Here is a 21,724-nt window from a genome sequence, read left to right on the forward strand (position 1 = left end):
TTTTTCTCTGTATTTTTTTTAGTGTTTTGATTCTTTTTAGGCTGCATTTAAAGGCTACGCTGATCCATGAAAAATGTTTGCAAATTGAGCACCTGCCAGTAAACCCCGTGCAGATCAACGTTGCACAAAAAAAGTGCGCCTTATAATCCGGTGCACCTTCCTTATGGTCCGAAAAATACGGTACATTTTTTGTTTTTGTGATTAGCCTTGAAGTTATTCAGGTCTCCGTTTAGCACCTCAGATGTTAGCAGATGCTACTTTGTATCTATGCCTGCCTAAAGCTACCATCTATATACAGTGGGTACAGAAAGTATTCAGACCCCCTTAAATTTTTCACTCTTTATTATATTGCAGCCATTTGCTAAAATCATTTAGGTTCATTCTTCTTCCTCATGAATGTACACATAGCACCCCATACTGACAGAAAAACACAGAATTGTTGACATTGTTGCAGATTTATTAAAAAAGAAAAACTGAAATATCACATGGTCCTAAGTATTCAGACCCTTTGCTGTGACACTCATATATTTAACTCAGGTGCTTTCCATTTCTTCTGATCATCCTTGAGATGGTTCTACACCTTCATTTGAGTCCAGCTGTGTTTGATTATGCTGTTTGGACTTGATTAGGAAAGCCACACACCTGTCTATATAAGACCTTCCAGATCACAATGCATGTCTGAGCAAATGAGAATCATGAGGTCAAAGGAACTGCCTGAAGAGCTCAGAGACAGAATTGTGGCAAGGCACAGATCTGGCCAAGGTTACAAAAAGATTTCTGCTGCACTTAAGGTTCCTAAGAGCACAGTGGCCTCCATAATCCTCAAATGGAAGACGATTGGGACGACCAGAACCCTTCCTAGAGCTGGCCGTCCGGCCAAACTGAGCTATCGGGGGAGAAGAGCCTTGGTGAGAGAGGTAAAGAAGAACCCAAAGATCACTGTGGCTGAGCTCCAGAGATGCAGTCAGGAGATGGGAGAAAGTTGTAGAAAGTCAACCATCACTGCAGCCCTCCACCAGTCGGGGCTTTATGGCAGAGTGGCCCGACGGAAGCCTCTCCTCAGTGTAAGACACATGAAAGCCCGCATGGAGTTTGCTAAAAAAACACCTGAAGGACTCCAAGATGGTGAGAAATAAGATTCTCTGGTCTGATGAGACCAAAATAGAACTTTTTGGCCTTAATTCTAAGCGGTATGTGTGGAGAAAACCAGGCACTGCTCATCACCTGTCCAATACAGTCCCAACAGTGAAGCATGGTGGTGGCAGCATCATGCTGTGGGGGTGTTTTTCAGCTGCAGGGACAGGACGACTGGTTGCAATCGAGGGAAAGATGAATGCGGCCAAGTACAGGGATATCCTGGACAAAAACCTTCTCCAGAGTGCTCTGGACCTCAGACTGAGCCGAAGGTTTACCTTCCAACAAGACAATGACCCTAAGCACACAGCTAAAATAACGAAGGAGTGGCTTCACAACAACTCCGTGACTGTTCTTGAATGGCCCAGCCAGAGCCCTGACTTAAACCCAATTGAGCATCTCTGGAGAGACCTAAAAAATGGCTGTCCACCAACGTTTACCATCCAACCTGACAGAACTGGAGAGGATCTGCAAGGAGGAATGGCAGAGGATCCCCAAATCCAGGTGTGAAAGACTTGTTGCATCTTTCTAAAAAAGACTCCTGGCTGTATTAGATCAAAAGGGGGCTTCTACTAAATACTGAGCAAAGGGTCTGAATACTTAGGACCATGTGATATTTCACTTTTTCTTTTTTAATAAATCTGCAACAATGTCAACAATTCTGTGTTTTTCTTTCAGTATGGGGTGCTATGTGTACATTCATGAGGAAGAAGAATGAACCTAAATGATTTTAGCAAATGGCTGCATATAACAAAGAGTGAAAAATTTAAGGGGGTCTGAATACTTTCCGTACCCACTGTATACAAATTATGAAACATTCATTAGCACTCATTAACATTTTAGAGACTTGTCATGCGATTTGAGCATAGCAATGGCTATGTTCAAATCGGTGCGACGCCGACTTTGCGGTGCCGCATCAAACTGAAAAAGTAGTTTCTGCACTTTCAGATGTGACTTGCATAGCTACACAGATGTCTTCAAAGTCACATCCGAAGTCGCACTGACATGCAGCTTTGAAATCGTACGATTTCAGATGAAGTCGCGCGATTTCAAAGCCACATTCCATGTGAACGAGGACTAAGCAGTATTTTATATTTACCCTGTTAAAAAGAAAAAAAAAATAATTTTAGTAATGAACACATAAAATAGAAACTTGAGAAAGAAATATAAAAAAACCACTAATGACCCAACAGCAGTTTATAAATGTAACTAATCTATCAGTTTCAGGAAAAGTTTGGCCACTATACCAAGGGTGAGTTTAGTACTTCATCTGTCTGCGCTGCCTTTAACTTTCAATCCAGCGAGAATTTCTGGCATTACTGAGCAGATGATATGTAATTATTTTCAAGAGTTGGAATAGTGTTGGTCAAGACAAGCAATGCATGTCACTCATTATTTGTGTACAGTATGGCTGCTAGACTGGAGGATTCAGCATTTTAAAAGGTAATGGTAGAAGACCATTCTTTTACTTCTAGTAAACTGTTTAAACTCAAACTTTAGGAAACTTGAAAATTCTCCTTTTCCGTTGGGCTGTGCCAACATTGAGAGAGTTAACTGCTCATTTAGGTCTAGGGGGGCATAGAAAAGAAAATTTACTTCTCGATCTTCCATGCTGTAGAGTAGACGCTCCCTTATGCTCTAGGGGGTCTAAGGTCCTCATGTCATCAAGATTGATGCAGGGTCAACCGACCTGTAATAAATGTGATAGCATAGAGGAGCGCTGTCTGCCAGCGGAGGATTGGGCAAATAAAAATGCTTTTAATCTCCCCCAAATTAAACATGAAGTTAACCCTTGCAGTGCAGGCACAGCACTACTGCAAGGGAGAATTTTCAAATTTCCCAGAGATGAATATCTCCCATAGCTGTATCCCCCTTCCTTCTGCCTGACAGCTGCATAAGCTCAAGGAAAGCATGTCCTCCAGCAGTAGATTAAAGTATAAATATAAAGATATAAAACACATTCAAATACCTTTTCCCCCTTTTTCTAAGCTTTCAAATTCCCTCTGTTATCAGCTGCATAATAGCTGGGGAGGAGAAACAGCAGCACACTGAGCTTACCAGTAAATGGCTGTGTGTGTGTGTGTAAACCTGCTGCTCGCCCTCCCTCAAAAAAAAAAAAAAAAAAACAGAGACAAAGAGCCCACCTATTGTGTGGATTGACTAAAAACGGCACTTCAGAACCTTGGAGACCTAAAATGGTAATTGTGACCAAAAATAGCATTTCCGGCCCTTGGAGATCAAAAATGGTCATTTTGACCAAAAATTCTACTCCCAACCCTTGGAGATGAAAAATGGTCATTTTGACCACAAAACGGCACTTCGGACCCTTGGAGACCAAAAACAGTAATTTTGACCAAAAACAGCATTCCTAGGCCTTAGAGATCAAAAATGGTCATTTTGAGCAAAAAACGGCACTTCAGACCATTGGAGACCAAAAACAGTAATTTTGACTAAAAACTGCACTTCAGACTCTTGGAGACCAAATACAGTCATTTTGACTAAAAACGACACTCCCGAACCTTAGAGACGAAAAATATAATATGGAAGTACCATAGCTTGTAGTAGTGCAATATATATATCAGAGAAGGTATCATCTTGTAGATATTATTGAGTTTAAATAAACTTAATAGGCACCAAGAGTTTCACTGAAGTGAAATTACAAAAACTCACCGAGCGAACCAAAATTACAGGTAAATATCACAGAGAATGAAAGAAAATGGGAATAAAAAGAGTGAGTCAGAGGGAAAGGGAGCATCCCAAAAAAGAAGGAGAACCTAGGTTAATAGGGGGATGAAGCAGGAGAGGAGGAGCCCGGAGACCTTACTGTGCCGACAGTCAGAGAGAGAGGGCTATGGAGATATGTTGGCCAAGGTTCCCAGGTTTGTTTAATCACTTAAGCCCCGGAAGATTTGGCTGCTCAAAGACCAGGCCCTATTTTGCGATTTAGCACTGCGTGACTTTATCGGACAATTGCGCGGTCGTGCGACACGATACCCAAACAAAATTGGCGTCCTTTTTTTCCCACAAACAGAGCTTTCTTGGTGGTATTTGATCACCTGTGCAATTTTTCTTTTTTGTGCTATAAACAAAAAAGAACAACAATTTTTAAAAAATAACAATATTTTTCACATTTTTTATATGAAATTCTCAAAAAAAATGTAAAAAATCAAAATTTTTTAACATTTTAGGCCAATTTGTTTTCTGCTACATATGTTTGTTAAAAAAAATCACAATAAGTATATTTTGATTGGTTTGCGCAAAAGTTATTGCGTTTACTAACTACGGTAAAGATTTATGTCATTTTTTATTGTGTTTTTTTTTTACTAGTAATGGCGGCGATCTGCGAATTTTTATGTAGGACTGCGACATTGCAGCGGGAACGAGCGGGGGCGGGGGCAGGAGCGCGCCTCCGGCAGCGCACGCTCACCCCCCACAGGTGGCTGAGCGAGTGACGTACCCCTACGTCACTTTGCCCAGCAGCGGCTGCCTGCCGCAGTGTATCTGCGGTGGGCGGTCGTTATGTGGTTAAAGAGATTCTGTCGGTCATTAACAATATTAGCAACCTTTTCATGAATCATAATCCACAAAATGTTATGTTTCAACCACCTAAAGGACACTGAGGGCGTCTTCTATGCTCCTGCTATAGTGATCTTGGTCATTAACCTTCTTAGCGGTATTCCCGAGCGTGGCTCGGGGTTATATTTCAGGGCCAAAAGCGGTAACCCCGAGCCACACTCGGGGTTCCCGCCAGAAGCATCGCTGGATCCTGTAAGCAGGGTTACTTACCTTGTCACCGGGATCCAGCGATGTGTCCCGGCGGTGTCTCGCGGCGGATCTTCCTCCCGATCCTCTCCGTGCCCCAGCTTCCGTCTCCTGCGACGTGAAGTTCGCAGGGGGGTGGAACCGGCAGCAAATTCAAATGTAAAAACACACCAAACACACTGATACCATTCAAAATAAAAAAAAAATCAGATTAGTTTGCCCACCAGTGCCCTTTCCTGCAGTTTTACTGTACTTTTTATGTATATATATATATATATACGTAATTCTTGTGAAGGAGCAGCCCAAACCAACTGTATACATTTGTTATATATATTGTGACAGGAAGTCAGGTAAATCTGTGAGTGTTGTCACAGATGGGAGATACACTTCTGCTTGGTTTAGACAATTCACCAATTACTAATTACTATAGGGTGTTGGCTGCAAAGGTAGCCAGCAGGAAGGTTTAAGGAAGTTGAAAAACCTTCAGCTATTCAGAATGAGGAAATTAAGGCCTCTATAATTTGTCCAGAGGAAGTCTATTGATTGCTGCCTCCTGACGCTGTGTGAGTAGAGGAGGACAGTCAGATGTATGCCTCCTGAAGCTGTGTGAGCATAGGAGAGGAATGCCTCCTGAAGCAATGTGCGCTGAGGAAGGTAAAAAGACTGAAGACTTCTCAAGGTGAGGTCTTGGATTGTTTTCTATGTGAAGAGAAAAACAAAGGAATGTTTTCTATGTGAAGAGAAAAGGGATATTTTCTATGTGAAGAGAAAAACCAATGGATGTTTTCTATGTGAAGAGAAAAGAGACATTTTCTGTGTGAAGAGAAAATAAATGGACTATTGATGGTCTGCTGTAGGATCAGCAAAGTCTGCCCAACAGTAGGTTGGGGACAGACTCCTTAGGTAGGTTCCTGTGTGTGAGAAGGTAGCCGCCCACAGTGGCAAGGGTTTATTTTATTTTATGTTTATTTTGAAGTATGATGTTTTTGATGCTTGCACTTGTGTGAAGAAAATTGCAAGAATAAAACCATACACTGTTGTTTGCAACCACTTCTCGGCTATCTCCCTGTGTAACGAACCCCCCCAAGGGGTCATCCACACCCGCCACCGAGATAATCCCTCACAATATATATATATATATATATATGTATACATATATTATATATATATATGTGTGTATACATATATTATATATATATATATATATATATATATATATATATATATATATATATATATATATATATATAATAAATGTATACAGTTGGTTTGGGCTGCTCATTCACAAGAATTACATGCAAAATAATGGTACCGCTTTCAGCACCTAAAATCCAAAAGAATCATACCGCCAGGGAGGTTAAACAACGCTAGACTGTGGAAAGTCATTGTCTTCTAGGACTGTAAAAGACTGGAAAACATCCCCTGTACTGCAATTATGTGGATTCAATTTCTGTGTGTTATGGAATAGTTAAGTTGCCTGTGAATGGTACCAAATCATCAGGTGATCATAAATATTCAGACTCATTTTTAATTATTAGGAGATTCGGATATAGAACCTCCGGATTACAGTACAAAAATTTTTTACAGAATTCTCAGAATAAAGAAACTAAAATTGGTCAGAATTTCTGAAATTCAAATTGAAATTCGACTCAAATTTTACATCGAATTCCACTTCAAATTCGAACTGTAAACATATTGTTGAAACCAAAGACTGTGTTTTATTAGAGTATTATTTTGAAATAATGCTGTTTTTGTTAAGCCAAAGGTGATTTAAAGAGTCATTGTAATCATTTGATGAAGATTTTTCTTTTGGTCGTTCACTTTGCAAGTGTAAAATTGATAAAAAGAAACCAGTAAAATATAAATATTTAAAAGCATTTGTACTTGACATTTTTTCTTAGCTGGCTAATACTTCTGCACAGTATTGTAAAATGTTGAAAGTAGGATACTACTTTTATTAATTAGAACATTTGGCATATTTTGAATAAACGTATTATTAATACAGGCAAGATCAATGTGTATAAATAACAATCAGATGTTTTGTTACTCGGCTGCTGCATTCGAAATTAAAAAAACATATCGATTCAAAAGTTTCGAATCAAGAAAAAAAATTGTAAATTCAAAGAATATTCGAAAAAAAACGAATTCCAAATATGAATCCCAAATACAAATCGAATCAACCGAATTTAGCGAATCTAAATAACTAGATTAACAAATAAATGAAACGACACAAAACTAATTTTTCCGTCATGCACTTGTCTACGGGCCAGTGTGGGTCTAAGGAGATTTTTCAATGCATAAAGTAGCATTTGAGACAGAACATTCCCAGATGCTTGCGCTATTCACCAATATCATTGGGTGCTCAATATGCTTTTTGAGTGAAAATGTAATCTTTTGAAGATCTTATTGTTTGTCCACTAACTATTAGAAGTCTTTAACTGCAGACTTTTTAAATAATGAATAAAATGATGTAATTTACTGACATCAGTTTGTCAGATTGAGATGAGATACATGTCTAATGCCCAGAATGTTTGACATTGTTAAGATTTTGAATTGTGAAGTTAAAAATCTGTAATCTATTTCTGAGTGAAAATCGTTGTTATACCAACTAGTTTGGGTGATTTATATCTTGTGTAATTACAAAGGTATTTCTTTATGACATTTTTCCCCCAAACTAAAGGAAGGATTTTGCAGAATCAGCTGGCCAAACCAATTATCTGTAATGTGTTCTTGGATAGGATGCCTTGAGCAATTAGCAGACATTATAATAGATCTTCCAGGGCAAAATACATAGATTTGGACAGGTGTCACATATGAGTGGATATTTCTATATTTTTATCATTGGCCGTTTTTGCTGTTTTACCTTGAAAGATGCCACTCTGCTAACCAAGCATATTCAGTAGACTGGAGAGCGGCTGGTGCCCCTAGCTAGCTAGACATTACCTTAATACTCTTTGATTGCATGTGTAAAATGGATAAAATAAAATGCTTTCAATGTTTAGCAGACCAAAAGAGAGCAAGAAAGGAAAATATATTGTTAGCGTGAGGTTACATACAATTTAATTATAAGCAGGGTTTTTTCAGGGAGAACATGGGGGAACTCAGTTCCGGCACCTCCAGCACTGAATGTGTGTAATAGCAAAGTGTGTGGGGTGTGCTGGAGGGTCTATTGATGCTGGCTGCTAAGGGATCTATTGTCATTGGTGGGGATCTGATTTTGTGTGAGGGTTTGTTGTTACTGGCAGGGGATCTATTGTTGCTGGGGGGTCATATGTTGCTGGTAGGGATCTATTTTTGAGGGAGAGGTCTATTGTTGCTTGCTGCTGAAGGGTCTATTGATGCTGAGAGATATGTTGTTGCTGCTGGGCGTGGAACTTTTGTTGCTGGGTGTGGTATTTTGTTGTGAGTCTATTGTTGCTGTAGTGGATCTATTGTTGCTGGGATGGGATCTATTGTGGCTGCAGAGGATCTATTGTTGCAGCAGTGGAGTCCATTGTTGCTGGGGGAGTTTATTGCTGTGTGGGGGATCTGTTGTTGCTGGGGAGATCTATTGTTGCTGGGGGTCTATTGCTGATGGCTGAAGGGGATCTATTTTACTGCTTTTCTTGGTATCAATAACAAATTCCATACAAATTATTTAGCACCACAAAATTATACTTGTTTCTCTATTTTCCAAAAGGGGAGGTCCTGGGAGGTGGGTAGGGAGTAGAACCAAGGGATGGTGCTCAGAGGTGGGTAAGGGGGAGGAGACAAGGGGTGACTCATAAGCATTGATTATAAGTACATCTGCATTTACAGTTTTCTCTTTCATGTAAATTCCCACAAATACTTGTTGATCCTGCTAGGGAAGTCCACATAACGCAGCTTCCTGTGATGATGTGTCAACAATACTGCACTGAATTAAGAGCAGAGTTGCCACTCTTATGTAGTCAAAGTCTTTATGCTCTACAGTGGGATGAAAAAAATGTTGCAGGGGGCGTGGCTATCAGCACTGTCACTGCTGATTCACAAGCCTACAGCATGTCAATCAGCACCTGGCCACACCTAGTCCTGCCCACTTCTTTCTGGACTAACAGCACTGCCTCTATGTCAGGGTACCAGGAAATCAGAACACATGGGGATGCAGTTAAAATAAAGCATTTTATTGGAGCAAACAACAATAAACGCACAGCAAGAGTGAGGAAGTGAGAGCAGGAACAAGCCAGGGTCAAGTCCAGAAGTGGGTAGTCATCCAAGCAGTAGTCTGCTGATGCGGGGTCGTCTGCCGATGTGGGGTCTTCTGCAGGAGAGTCGTCAGCCAAGTCAGGTCATACACAGAGGAACACAGAGAACAGAAGACTGCTAGAAGAAATTCACCTTAGAGTACAAACGCAAGGGCAAGGACTGCAACCCATCAGGTGATAGATATAGTGCCCTTGACAGTACCCTCCCCTCAACGGCCCTTCCTCTGCGGAGCAAAAAACGGTTTCTGAAGAAAGCGAGCATGGAAAGCACAGAGAAGGGCGGGAGTATGAACATCAGCGGAGGAAACACAGGAGCGCTCATCAGGACCATAACCCTTCCAGGGCACCAGGTATTGAACCTGACCTCAGAACAGACAAGAATCCAAGATGCTGCTAACCTTATACTCCTCATGTTTGCCCACAGAAATGGGACGAGGGCGAGGAAGTGAAGAAGTATAGCAATTGCAAACCAGTGGCTTCAAAAGTGACCTGTGAGAGATATTGTAGATACGCATGCCAGGGGGAAGACCAAGGGCATAGACCATTGGTTTAACCTTACGGAGGATGCCAAAAAGCCAAAGAAAATGGGGTGCCAGTTTTGGAGTGGCCACCCTGAGGTTGAGAATACGGGTCGACAACCACACCCTCTCTCCGACCTGGTACGAAGGAGCAGATAAATGTCTCCAGTCTTCCTGGAGCTTTTGATGCTGTGCAGAGACCCTTAAAGACTCTTGAATCTGCACCCAAGAGGAACGGAGAGCACGAAAATGATCCTCCACAGCCGGGATATTCTGTGCGAGAATGACTCTGGCAACACAGGGGGTTGGAACCCATAATTGGCCATGAATGGAGACATTCCGGAAGATGAGTTGATGGCAGAGTTCCTGGCAATCTCTGCTCAGGGTAGCAGATCAACCCAAAAGTCCTGATGGTCAGAGATATAACAGCGGAGAAATTGCTTCAGAGCTTGGTTGGAACGCTCAGTGGCACCATTGGACTGTGGATGGTAGGCCGAGGAGAAGGAGAGTTGAATACCCAACTGGGAGCAAAAGGCACATCAGAACCTAGAGACAAACTGGCTCCCACGGTCCGAGACAATCTCCTTAGGCAACCCGTGTAAACGGAAGACCTCCCTGGCAAACACCAAGGCAAGCTCCTGAGTGGTAGGCGGACGTTTAAATGGAACACAGTGGCACATTTTAGAGAACCGTTCGACAACCATGAGGATAACTGTGTAACCTTGAGATGCGGGAAGTTGCACAATAAAATCCATGGCCAGGTGAGACCAGGGATGCTCCCCATTAGGAATGGGATGCAGTAGGCCCAAGGGAAGGTTCCGAGGAGACTTGTTCTGGGCACAGACTGAACAAGCAGCCACATACGCAGCAAAATCAGTGTGGATAGATGGACACCAGAACTGACGGTAAAAAGCCCAGGACATCTGGTTCTAACCAGGATGACCAGCAGTCATGGAATTGCGGTATGGCGCAACAGTCTGATGCGTAACCCCTCAGGTACAAAACATTTTCCAGCAGGTCTCTCTGTGGGATCATCAGTTCGGGCAGCCAAGATTTTTTCCCCAAGAGGAGAGGTTAAGTTGGTGCGGATGGCAGCCAGGATATGAAGGTATGACCCGTGTCGGCACAGAGTCCTCCCTGGACAACTCAGAATACTGGCGAGACAAGGCATCAGCCTTAACATTCTTGGAGGCCGGCAATTAGTAGACCACATAGTTAAAACGAGACAAAAATAAGGCCACCTGGCCTGACGGGGTGTGAGCTTCTTAGCCTCAGAGAGATACGTCAGAATCTTATGATCGGTGAGAATGAGAACTGGAACCACAGAAACTTTGAGCAAGTGTCTCCACTCTTTGAGAGCCAGGATAATGGCCAAGAGCTCTCTGTCTCCAATCTCGTAATTGCATTCAGCTGGAGACAGCTTCTTGGAGTAGAAGCCACAATGCTGACACAGGAGGGCACCTACTCCCATCTCAGATGCATCCACCTCTAGGACAAAGGGGAAACCAGGATTGGGAAGAGACAGAATGGGAGCCAAAGGGAAAGCAGACTTGAGGGCCTTGAAAGCTTGGGTGGCAGCAGGCGTCCAATTGTGGGAATCAATGCCCTTCTTGGTCAGATCTGAGATAGGTGTGGCTAAAGAGGAAAAATTCCTGATAAATTTCAGATAGTAGTTGGCAAACCCAAGGAAACTCTGGGACGAGGCCCTCATAGAACAGTCGAAAGCTTCCGAGGGTCCATGGAGAACCCTTCAGCAGAAATGATGTAGCCCAAGAAGGCAACCTGAGACAGGTGGAATTCACATTTCTCAAGCTTACAGAAAAGCCCATTCTCACGCAACAGTTGCAGCACCTGTCTGACATTCAGGTAGTGTGATTCAATGGAGTCTGAGTAAATCAAGATGTCGTCCAAATTGACTACCACGCATTGCTGCAACATATCATGAAATACATCATCGATGAACTCCTGGAAGACAGTGGGCGCATTGCACAAGCCAAAGGGCATCACCAGTGATTTGTAATGACCGATTCTGGTATTAAACGCGGTCTTACACTCGTCGCCCTCCTTGATCCTTACGAGGTTATACGCGGCCCTTAGGTCAAGCTTGGTAAAGACCATTGCGCCCTCGAGGCAGTCGAACAATTCAGTAATCAACGGAATCAGGTATGCATTCTTGACCGTGATGCAATTGAGGCCCCTATAATCAATGCAAGGTCTCAACTCACCCCTTGGTTCCTGACTTTGGCTCTGCACATGACTTGGTACCTCGCTGCCCGCCTGTTGAAGACCCCGGATATTCCTGACACTCTGTTCCTGCCTCTGATCCTGGCTCTCGGTACTACTCTAGTGCTTGTCTGGCTGTCTGCTGCACCAGCCCCATACACTGCTGTATGTTCCAGCCTCCGGAATCCTGACAAGCTGCCTATCCTGAACCATCAGCATAAGCGGAGTGCCCCTTTTGTCTGGACCAGTCCTCCCAGCATAACTGCTGTTCCCGCTTCTTTGGTTCCACAGCCTCCTCGGAGTTGCATTCTGCTGCTGGTTCTGCAATCAACACCCACAGTCACTCGTGTCCCTCCTGTCCCTCGGTACCCTCTGTCTCATCTTCAGTGGGGCCTGGGCGGGAGATATGAGAGAGGCCAACCTCGCCAATTCAGTCTCCTTTCAGGTACGTGACAGGTAGTCATCCAAGCTGGGGTCATGTACAGAAGTGGGTAGTCTGCTGATGCCGGGTCTTCTGCTAATGCCGGATCGTCTGCCGATGCCTGGTTGTCTGCCGTTACAAGGACGAGAGCCAGGAAAGTCGACAGCCAAGCCAGGTCATACACGGAGAAACACAAAGAACAGAAGACTGCTAGCTAAGATGCACTTTGGAGCACAAACGCAAGGGCATGGACTGCAACCTATCATGTGATAAATATAGTCAGGTGTGCAGCATCATCACTAAGCAACACCCAGGCAGCAGGCAAGTGAGGATGCAATCAGAGCTTATAAGAGGAGGCAGCAGTCTGCACATGTCCTAGATGGCTGCCCTAAAGGAGGGCAAAGTAAGACCTTGACACTCTGTTGCTGAAAAATCTCCCACTGTGAGCTGCAGCGTCTGGGAGGGGCATTGTGTGAGACACAAATAAAGGAGGACGTGGCTTAGTCAGAGAAGTTTTTTTATACTGTATGAGACATGTGCATCAGTAATTGAATTTGTCAAGTTTTTAGACTGTCATACAGGAGCATTTATTTTCCTTTAAAGGGGGCTAAAAACATGCATGCATCTTACATGCTAGGAGGAGAACAGCTGGGGGAGTCAATGGTGGAGAAGGACATGGGTGTTCTGGTAAATCATAAACTTAAAGGAGATGTACAGCCAAAGCTCATTTGTCTGTATATCTCCTATGGATCACAGGAATGCAGTTTGTTCTGCACTCCTGTGACCTGTTTTCAGCAGAGAGCAAGCTAAAGTCCACTTTCTGCTGACATCAAAGAAGCGACAATGGAGGTCGGGATCCGCCAGGTGCCTGGACCGACACCCGGCTCAGCTTCTCAGTGAGCCACTGAGAGCCTAAGCCAGCCGCTTTGCCCCCTCCACAGCCCAGTGCTCCAAAGAGCGAGGAGGGGGCAGAGCAGAGAGCGGCTGACTGACAGTGAGCAGCTCTCTTCGCACGGAGCTGTCAGAACTGAGTGATCGTCGGTGTTCGATCGCATGGTTCCCAGTGTAGTGGTGCCGGGGCACCCATGCTGCATCCACCTTGGTAAGTATAAATCTAAAAAAAAAAAATAAACCCTATATATCTCTTTTAACCTTCCTAGCGGTATTCCCGAGTGTGACTCGGGGTAAGATTTTAGTGCCAAAAGCGGTAACCCCGAGTCACACTCGGGGTAGCGCTAAGAAGATCGCTGGATGCTGGAGGAGGTTTTACTTACCTTTTCTCCGGGATCCAGCGAAGACTGCGAGCGGTGTGCGGCGGCGGAGCTTCCTCCCGATCTTCTGCGAGCCCGGCTTCCATCTCCGGCAACGTGACGTCCGCCGGGGGTGGAACCGGCGGCAAATTCAAATGTAAACATAGAATGTGTGTCGGCAGATAAGAACCATTTGGCCCATCTAGTCTGCCCAATATATCTGAATCCTTATGAATAGTCCCTGGCCCTATCTTATATGAAGGATAGCCTTATGCCTATCCCATGCATGCTTAAACTCCTTCACTGTATTTGCAGCTACCACTTCTGCAGGAAGGTTATTCCATGCATCCACTACTCTCTCAGTAAAGTAATACTTCCTCATATTACTTTTAAACCTTTGCCCCTCTAATTTAAAACTGTGTCCTCTTGTGGTAGTTTTTCTTCTTTTGAATATGCTCTCCTCCTTTACCGAGTTGATTCCCTTTATGTATTTAAAAGTTTCTATCATATCCCCTCTGTCTCTTCTTTCTTCCAAGCTATACATGTTAAGGTCCTTTAACCTTTCCTGGTAAGTTTTTTCCTGCAATCCATGTACTAGTTTAGTAGCTCTTCTCTGAACTCTCTCTAGAGTATCTATATCCTTCTGGAGATATGGCCTCCAGTACTGCGCACAATACTCCAAGTGAGGTCTCACCAGTGTTCTGTACATCGGCATAAGCACTTCTCTCTTTCTACTGCTTATACCTCTCCCTATACATCCAAGCATTCTGCTGGCATTTCGTGCTGCTCTATTACATTGTCTTCCCACCTTTAAGTCTTCTGAAATAATTACTCCTAAATCCCTTTCCTCAGATACTGAGGTCAGGACTGTGTCAAATATTCTATATTCTGCCCTTGGGTTTTTACGCCCCAGGTGCATTATCTTGCACTTATCCACATTAAATTTCAGTTGCCAGAGTTCTGACCATTCTTCTAGTTTTCCTAAATCCTTTTCCATTTGGCGTTTCCCTCCAGGAACATCAACCCTGTTACATATCTTTGTGTCATCAGCAAAAAGACAAACCTTACCATAGAGGCCTTTTGTAATATCACTTATGAAGATATTAAACAAAATTGGTCCCAGTACAGATCCCTGAGGTACCCCACTGGTAACCTGAGCTTGTTCTGAATGTTCTCCATTGACTACAACCCTCTGTTGTCTGTCACTCAGCCACTGCCTAATCCACTCCACAATATGGGAGTCCATGCTCAATGACTGCAGTTTATTGATAAGTCTTCTATGTGGGACAGTGTCAAAAGCCTTACTAAAATCTAGATATGCAATGTCTACTGCACCTCCACCGTCTATTATTTTAGTAAAATGCACCAAACACACTGATACCATTCAAAATAAAATAAAATCACATTACATTGCCCCCCAGTGCCCTTTCCTGCAGTTTTACTGTACTTTTTATGTAAATATATATATATATATATATATATATACATATATATACAGTATATATATATATATATATATATATATATATATATATATATATATATACGTATATATATACGTATGTATGTATATATATATATATACACACACGTGTATATATATATATATATATTGTAACAGGAAGTCAGCTAAATCTGGGAATGTAGTCACAGGAAGGAGATACATTTCCAGCTGACTTAGAAAGTCCATTAATTAATTTAGGGTGTTGGCTACAGAGCTAGCCAGCAGGAAGTTGAAAGGCCTTCAGCTGTTCAGAATGAGGAGATCAAGGCCTCTATAATTTGTCCAGAGAAAATCTATTGAGTGCTGCCTCCTGTCGCCGTGTAGGCTGGGAGAGGAGGACAGACATACGTGTACCTCCCGAAGCTGGTGGGCATGGGAGAAGGACTGCTGCCGCCTGTCGCCGTGTAGGCTGGGAGAGGGGGACAGTCGGATGTGTGCCTCCCGACAAGCTGGTGAGCATGGGAGAAGACCCCCTACAGCGATGTGAAGCTAAGGAGGGTAACCACGAGTGAAGACGTCTCAAAGGTGAGAAGACAAAGTGTTCCATGTGAAGAGTGTGAAGAGTAAAGGATCCTGTTATAAATGGACATGTGCTGTGTGAAAGAAAACAAAGGGACATGTTCAATGGACATTTGAGTGTCTGCTGTAGGATCAGCAGTGTCGGCCCAACAGTAGGTTGGAAAGACTTCTTAGGTAGGTTCCAGTTGTGAGAAGGTAGCCGCCCACAGAGGCAAGGATTTATTTTGTTTTATTTTATTTTGGATGTTTTGCTGCATGCACTTGTTTGAAGAATAAACCTGTTGTTTGCAAGCACTTTTGGGCTATCTCTCTGTGAAAACGCACCCCCAAAGGGGTCATCCACGCCTACCACCGAGCTAATCCCTTACATATGGTGGAGGTATGCAGTGGGCAGAAGCAGCAAGATCCCTGCAATGGAGTGCATATGTTTGATGAACTTTGTCTGGTGCATGAGATTGCACAATCTATGTGTGCAGGAGAGAAGATCCTGACAGAAAAAAAAAAAAAAGTGTTTTAAAGAGACAGCGGTCTCAAAATTATTTGATGAACTTTGTTGTGTCTGGTGCAAGTGACTGCACAAACTGTGTGTGCAGGAAAAGAGATCTTGCAAGAGAGAGAGAAAAACTACATGTGTTGAAGAGACAGTGGTCTGAAAATTGTTTGCTGGACTGTGAAAAATTTGTTTGTGGAGTTATTGAAGATGGGGCGGTCCAAACGCCTGAAAAATGCAAAGATAGATGAAATGAGAGACCGGATTCTATGGATGGAGGGGATGTTGCCGTCTGAACCAGCCCCATCCATGCCTGAACGGAATCGGCTAAAGAGAAAAGTTGTTGTTCCTAGCAACACTGGGGCAAATGAAACTGCTTTGGAGACGCAGGGTTCTCAGATGAAAAGTAAACCCAAAATGGGGGAGATGCTGAAACAACGGAGCTTTGCAGCTCAACAAAAGGATCACCAAGAGAGCATGGCAGGCTGGAAACAGAGACGCCAGCAGCCAATGGAGGCCATCGGTTTGGAGGAAACCGAGTATGTGTGCAGGGCTGAGTTGGATGCCTTGCAACGGAAAATGGAAGAAAAGGAACAAGCCTTGGAATTGCTTAAAATGGAGCATAGAAACTTGCAGGAAATGAATGAACTACTCAAGTCTCATGTGTTACAGTGGGAAGAATCCACTGCTCTTCTTTTGGTCGAGTTGCAAAAACGCAGAGAGACTATAATGGAGAAAGATACCATCCTCATGGAAAAGGAAAGTGAAATTCAGACTTTGCAGAAGCAAAGTATGTGTGAAATGTTGGAGTTGCGTAATCAGCTGGAAAAAAGTCTTCAGTGTTTGGAAGTTACAAAAATAGACCTGCAGGAGTCGCAGGAACAGAATGTTGCTCTGAAAGCGACATTGTCTCTCAGCGACAAAGAGAAAAGTGAAAGAGAGGCTAAATTACTGAGTACTGTGTATGAGCTCACTACTTTGAGCAATGTGGTAGATGAATTACGTGCAGACTGTGAAAGTTGGAAAGGTGAAGCCCAACGTTTCCAGCAGCAGTTAAAGGAGAAAGAAGCCTGTGTGGCAGAATTACATTCTTATTCCCAGATGCTAGCCAATGAGGTGAAGGCTCTTATGCAGGGAAAAGAAGATTGTGAACATAAGAGGGAAAAAGTAGAGGCACAGCTTCTGGAATCGCAAGTCAAGGTGTCAGAAGGTGACCGATTGTGTGCTAAGCTGTCAGAGAAGGCAAACCGACTGCAGGTTGAGTTGGACAATGTTACAAATCAGCTTTCTCAAGCAGACAGCAAATCTAGAGAAATTGCGGAAGATTTTTCTATCTTGGAATCGCAGCTGCAAGACACGCAGGAACTCTTACAGGAAGAGAGGTGTCAAAGGCTGAGTTTTAGCACAAAGCTCAAACAAATGGAAGATGAGAAAAATGGCTTCCTGGAACAATTAAAAGAGGAGGCGGAAGCAAAGAAAAACCTATCAGAGCAAGTCGCAACATTGCAAGCTCAGATAGCGGATATGAAAAAACGCATGGAAGAAAGCGTTGGTTCATTACAGTGTGTTGAAGATGTGAAAAAGAAGTTTGATCAGATGCTTGGTGAAGAGAAGACTGTGTCTGCAAAATATGCAGAAGAACGCGCACGTGCAGAAACGGAGGTGCGTGATAACGAGAGCAAAGCCCTGTTCTTGGCTCGCTCTTTGGAGGAAGCTCTAGAGTGTAAGGCTGAACTAGAAAGTGTTAAACAGCTGCGTACAGAAATGGAAGAATTGGTCAGCTCCAAGGATGATGTTGTGAAAAGCGTTCAGGAGCTAGAAAAGTCTAAGCGAGCCTTAGAACAGCAACTAGAAGAGATGAAGATTCCGTTGCAGGAACTGGAAGAGGAATTCCAGGCAACAGAGGATCTGTCCCAAAGAGGGGATAGTGTGCCTGATGCAGTTTTTAAAAGGATCAGTGTTTTGGGGTCTGTCCTGAGTGAGCCTCAGAAATGTGACGACATGTGGCTTGAATCACCCCTTTGGAATAAACCGTTCCTTCAAAAACTTCAAGCATTGGAAAATGTATCATTAGAACTTCAGCAAATAAAGGAGTTGTGTAAGAAATGTGATGATTTCTCAGTTCAGGCTGAAAACCTAGTGGAGAAAACTAAAGCGGAGAAAACTAAAGCAAGTGATATAAATCTGGGAGGAAAAAGCAAACGCCACCTAGTGGAGAAAACTAAGGCTGTTGGTGAAAACGTGAAGCAAATGAATTTCAAGTGCCTTTCAGAGAATATTTCTAAAATGAAACTGGTAAAAGACGGGTGGCAGAAGTTTGATCGTGATCTTGAGATGCATTCCATGTGGAATTCAGATAGAGAAAAAGAACTAGGTGACCTTGAGCGGTCAAATAGTTCAGCAGAAAGTGCATTGAAGAAACCTGTAAAAGAATGTGTTGCAGTTCCATGCTTCTTCACTGATGCAGAGAGGAGGTCTATAATGGATACCACCCAGATCGCTGGGTTCAACTGTGTTGTTGCCTTTGACCCCTATGTTGGTGGAAGGAAAGTTGATGATGTTCTGGTTGGCTTCTTCTGTGAAGAGTTTGGCAAGAAATATAAACTGAATATCAAATCAAATAGTAGGCCTTTACTGCGACTCGCTCAGGAGGGCGAAAAGTTTAAGAAGTTGATGAGTGCAAATGCTTCAGATCTGCCTATGAATATGAAATGTTTGAATGATATTGATATCTCTGGGAAAAGGAACAGGGGTCACTTTGAAGAAATGTGTGACAGCCTGTTGTCTCAATTGGAAAATCCTCTGCACAGCATCTTAGAGCAAGCAAAACTCAAGAAGGAAGATCATTCCCTTTTACAACAAAAAGTCAATGATTGTGTACAGATGTATGGAGAGGCAACTCAAGTCACAGAGGGATGTCAAGAGTCCCTACTTGGAACAAAGCTTAGTGAAGCAAAGGTTCTCAAAGTTTTGTGGAAAACATTTATGGATTGCAGAGAGAGGCGTCTTAAGAATGTTGAAGACATTAAGACTAGCCCAATTGAGTTGCCTATGGATCACGGTCCTCCATGGTGGATTGGACAGACGGTTATGAGGGACAAGCTGTCTGACATTTATGAGAAAGCTGTCAATGAAGATGACAGAAACGAGAAGGAGCAAAATGATGCCAAAAATGCAGTTGAAGAATGTGTATATGAGATGAGAGACAAACTGTGTGGCATTTATGAGAAATCCGTCAATGAAGATGACAAAACAGTTTCATCCGGAAGCTTGAGGATAATAGGAGGCTTATCAGTGAGTCAGCAGTGCTTGACACATGCGTGCCTGGAAATCTGTGTCCCAACCCTAGGGTTGAAACAAGAGGGGGGGGTATGTAACAGGAAGTCAGCTAAATCTGGGAATGTAGTCACAGGAAGGAGATACATTTCCAGCTGACTTAGAAAGTCCATTAATTAATTTAGGGTGTTGGCTACAGAGCTAGCCAGCAGGAAGTTGAAAGGCCTTCAGCTGTTCAGAATGAGGAGATCAAGGCCTCTATAATTTGTCCAGAGAAAATCTATTGAGTGCTGCCTCCTGTCGCCGTGTAGGCTGGGAGAGGAGGACAGACATACGTGTACCTCCCGAAGCTGGTGGGCATGGGAGAAGGACTGCTGCCGCCTGTCGCCGTGTAGGCTGGGAGAGGGGGACAGTCGGATGTGTGCCTCCCGACAAGCTGGTGAGCATGGGAGAAGACCCCCTACAGCGATGTGAAGCTAAGGAGGGTAACCACGAGTGAAGACGTCTCAAAGGTGAGAAGACAAAGTGTTCCATGTGAAGAGTGTGAAGAGTAAAGGATCCTGTTATAAATGGACATGTGCTGTGTGAAAGAAAACAAAGGGACATGTTCAATGGACATTTGAGTGTCTGCTGTAGGATCAGCAGTGTCGGCCCAACAGTAGGTTGGAAAGACTTCTTAGGTAGGTTCCAGTTGTGAGAAGGTAGCCGCCCACAGAGGCAAGGATTTATTTTGTTTTATTTTATTTTGGATGTTTTGCTGCATGCACTTGTTTGAAGAATAAACCTGTTGTTTGCAAGCACTTTTGGGCTATCTCTCTGTGAAAACGCACCCCCAAAGGGGTCATCCACGCCTACCACCGAGCTAATCCCTTACAATATATATATATATATACACGTAATTCTTGTTAATGAGCAGCCCAAACCAACTGTATACATTATATATATATATATACATAATATATGTATACATATATATATATATATATATATATATATATATATATATATATATATATATATATATATATATATATATATAATAAATGTATACAGTTGGTTTGGACTGCTCATTCACAAGAATTACATGCAAAATAATGGTACCGCTTTCAGCACCTAAAATCCAAAAGAATCATACCGCCAGGGAGGTTAATAATAGCATGCAATACCAAGCTGTGGTTTCCAAAGAGAGCAAAATTATTTCTTGTATTAAGAGAGGCATGGACTGCAGACAGAGAGATATAATTTTGCCCTGCCCCTGTACAAATCATTAGTAAGACCTCATCTGGAACATGCAGTTTCGTTTTGGGCACCAGTTCTCAAAAAGGATATTGAGGAACTGGAGAAAGTGCAGAGAAGGGCAACCAAACTGATAAGAGGCATGGAGGAACTGAGCTATGAGGATAGATTAGAGGAACTGAGTTTATTCTCTCTTGAGAAGAGGAGATTAAGGGGGATATTATCAGAATGTATAAATGCATAAGGGGTCCATATAGTGAACTTGGTGTTGAGTTATAAACTTTAAGGTCATCACAGAGGACAAGAGGATACTCTTATATCTGAAGGAAAAGAGATTTATTCTCCAAAAACGGAAAGGCTTCTTTACAGTGAGAGCTGTGAAAATGTGGAACAGACCTCCCTCAAGAGCTGGTTCTGGCCAGCTCAGTAGATTGTTTTAAAAAAGGCCTGGATTCTTTCCTAGATATGCATAACAGGATACTAATATTTATAAATAAAGTTGATGCAGGGAATATTGGATCACCTCTTGAGGGATCAGGAAGGAATTATTTCCCCTGCTGGAGCAAACTGGATCATTGTTCCGTGAAAAAAACATACCTGTGAGAAAACCATACCCTCGTCACTTCTGGTGCACCTACGGAGGGTATGGATTTATCACAGTAGTGTATGTAACGTTACACTTGCCGCCGTTACATTAAAACAGCTCCTCTGCAACATGAGTCATCTCCGCTCCTACCCCTCTCACTTCCCTGATCTCGGCTAATAAATATAAAAGCGGATCACGGAGCCGACATCTCCGTCATTTACATTTCATACAGCCGCCGCAGCTTTTATATTTAGTAGCCGACATCAGGGAAGTGACAGGGATAGGAGCGGATAGGAGCGGAGATGACTCATGTTGCAGCCGAACTGTTTTAATTTACCCGTCGCAAGTATAACATTACACAGACTTCCGTGATAATTTCATACCCTCCGAGCATGCGCACTTGTCAACTTCTCTGCTGTTCAATGATGTATCCGGGGCTCTGAGCATGCGCACTGCTACGCTGCTAGCTGTTTCTGATAGGAAGTGACAAGGGTATGGAATTCTAACGAGGTATGGTTTTCTAACGTTACATCATGCTTTACTGATTTTTTTTTTGCCTTCCTCTGGATCAATTGTGGGTGT

The sequence above is a fragment of the Pelophylax lessonae genome (assembly GCF_965119305.1).
Source record: "Pelophylax lessonae genome assembly, chromosome: 11".
NCBI lineage: Eukaryota > Metazoa > Chordata > Amphibia > Anura > Ranidae > Pelophylax > Pelophylax lessonae.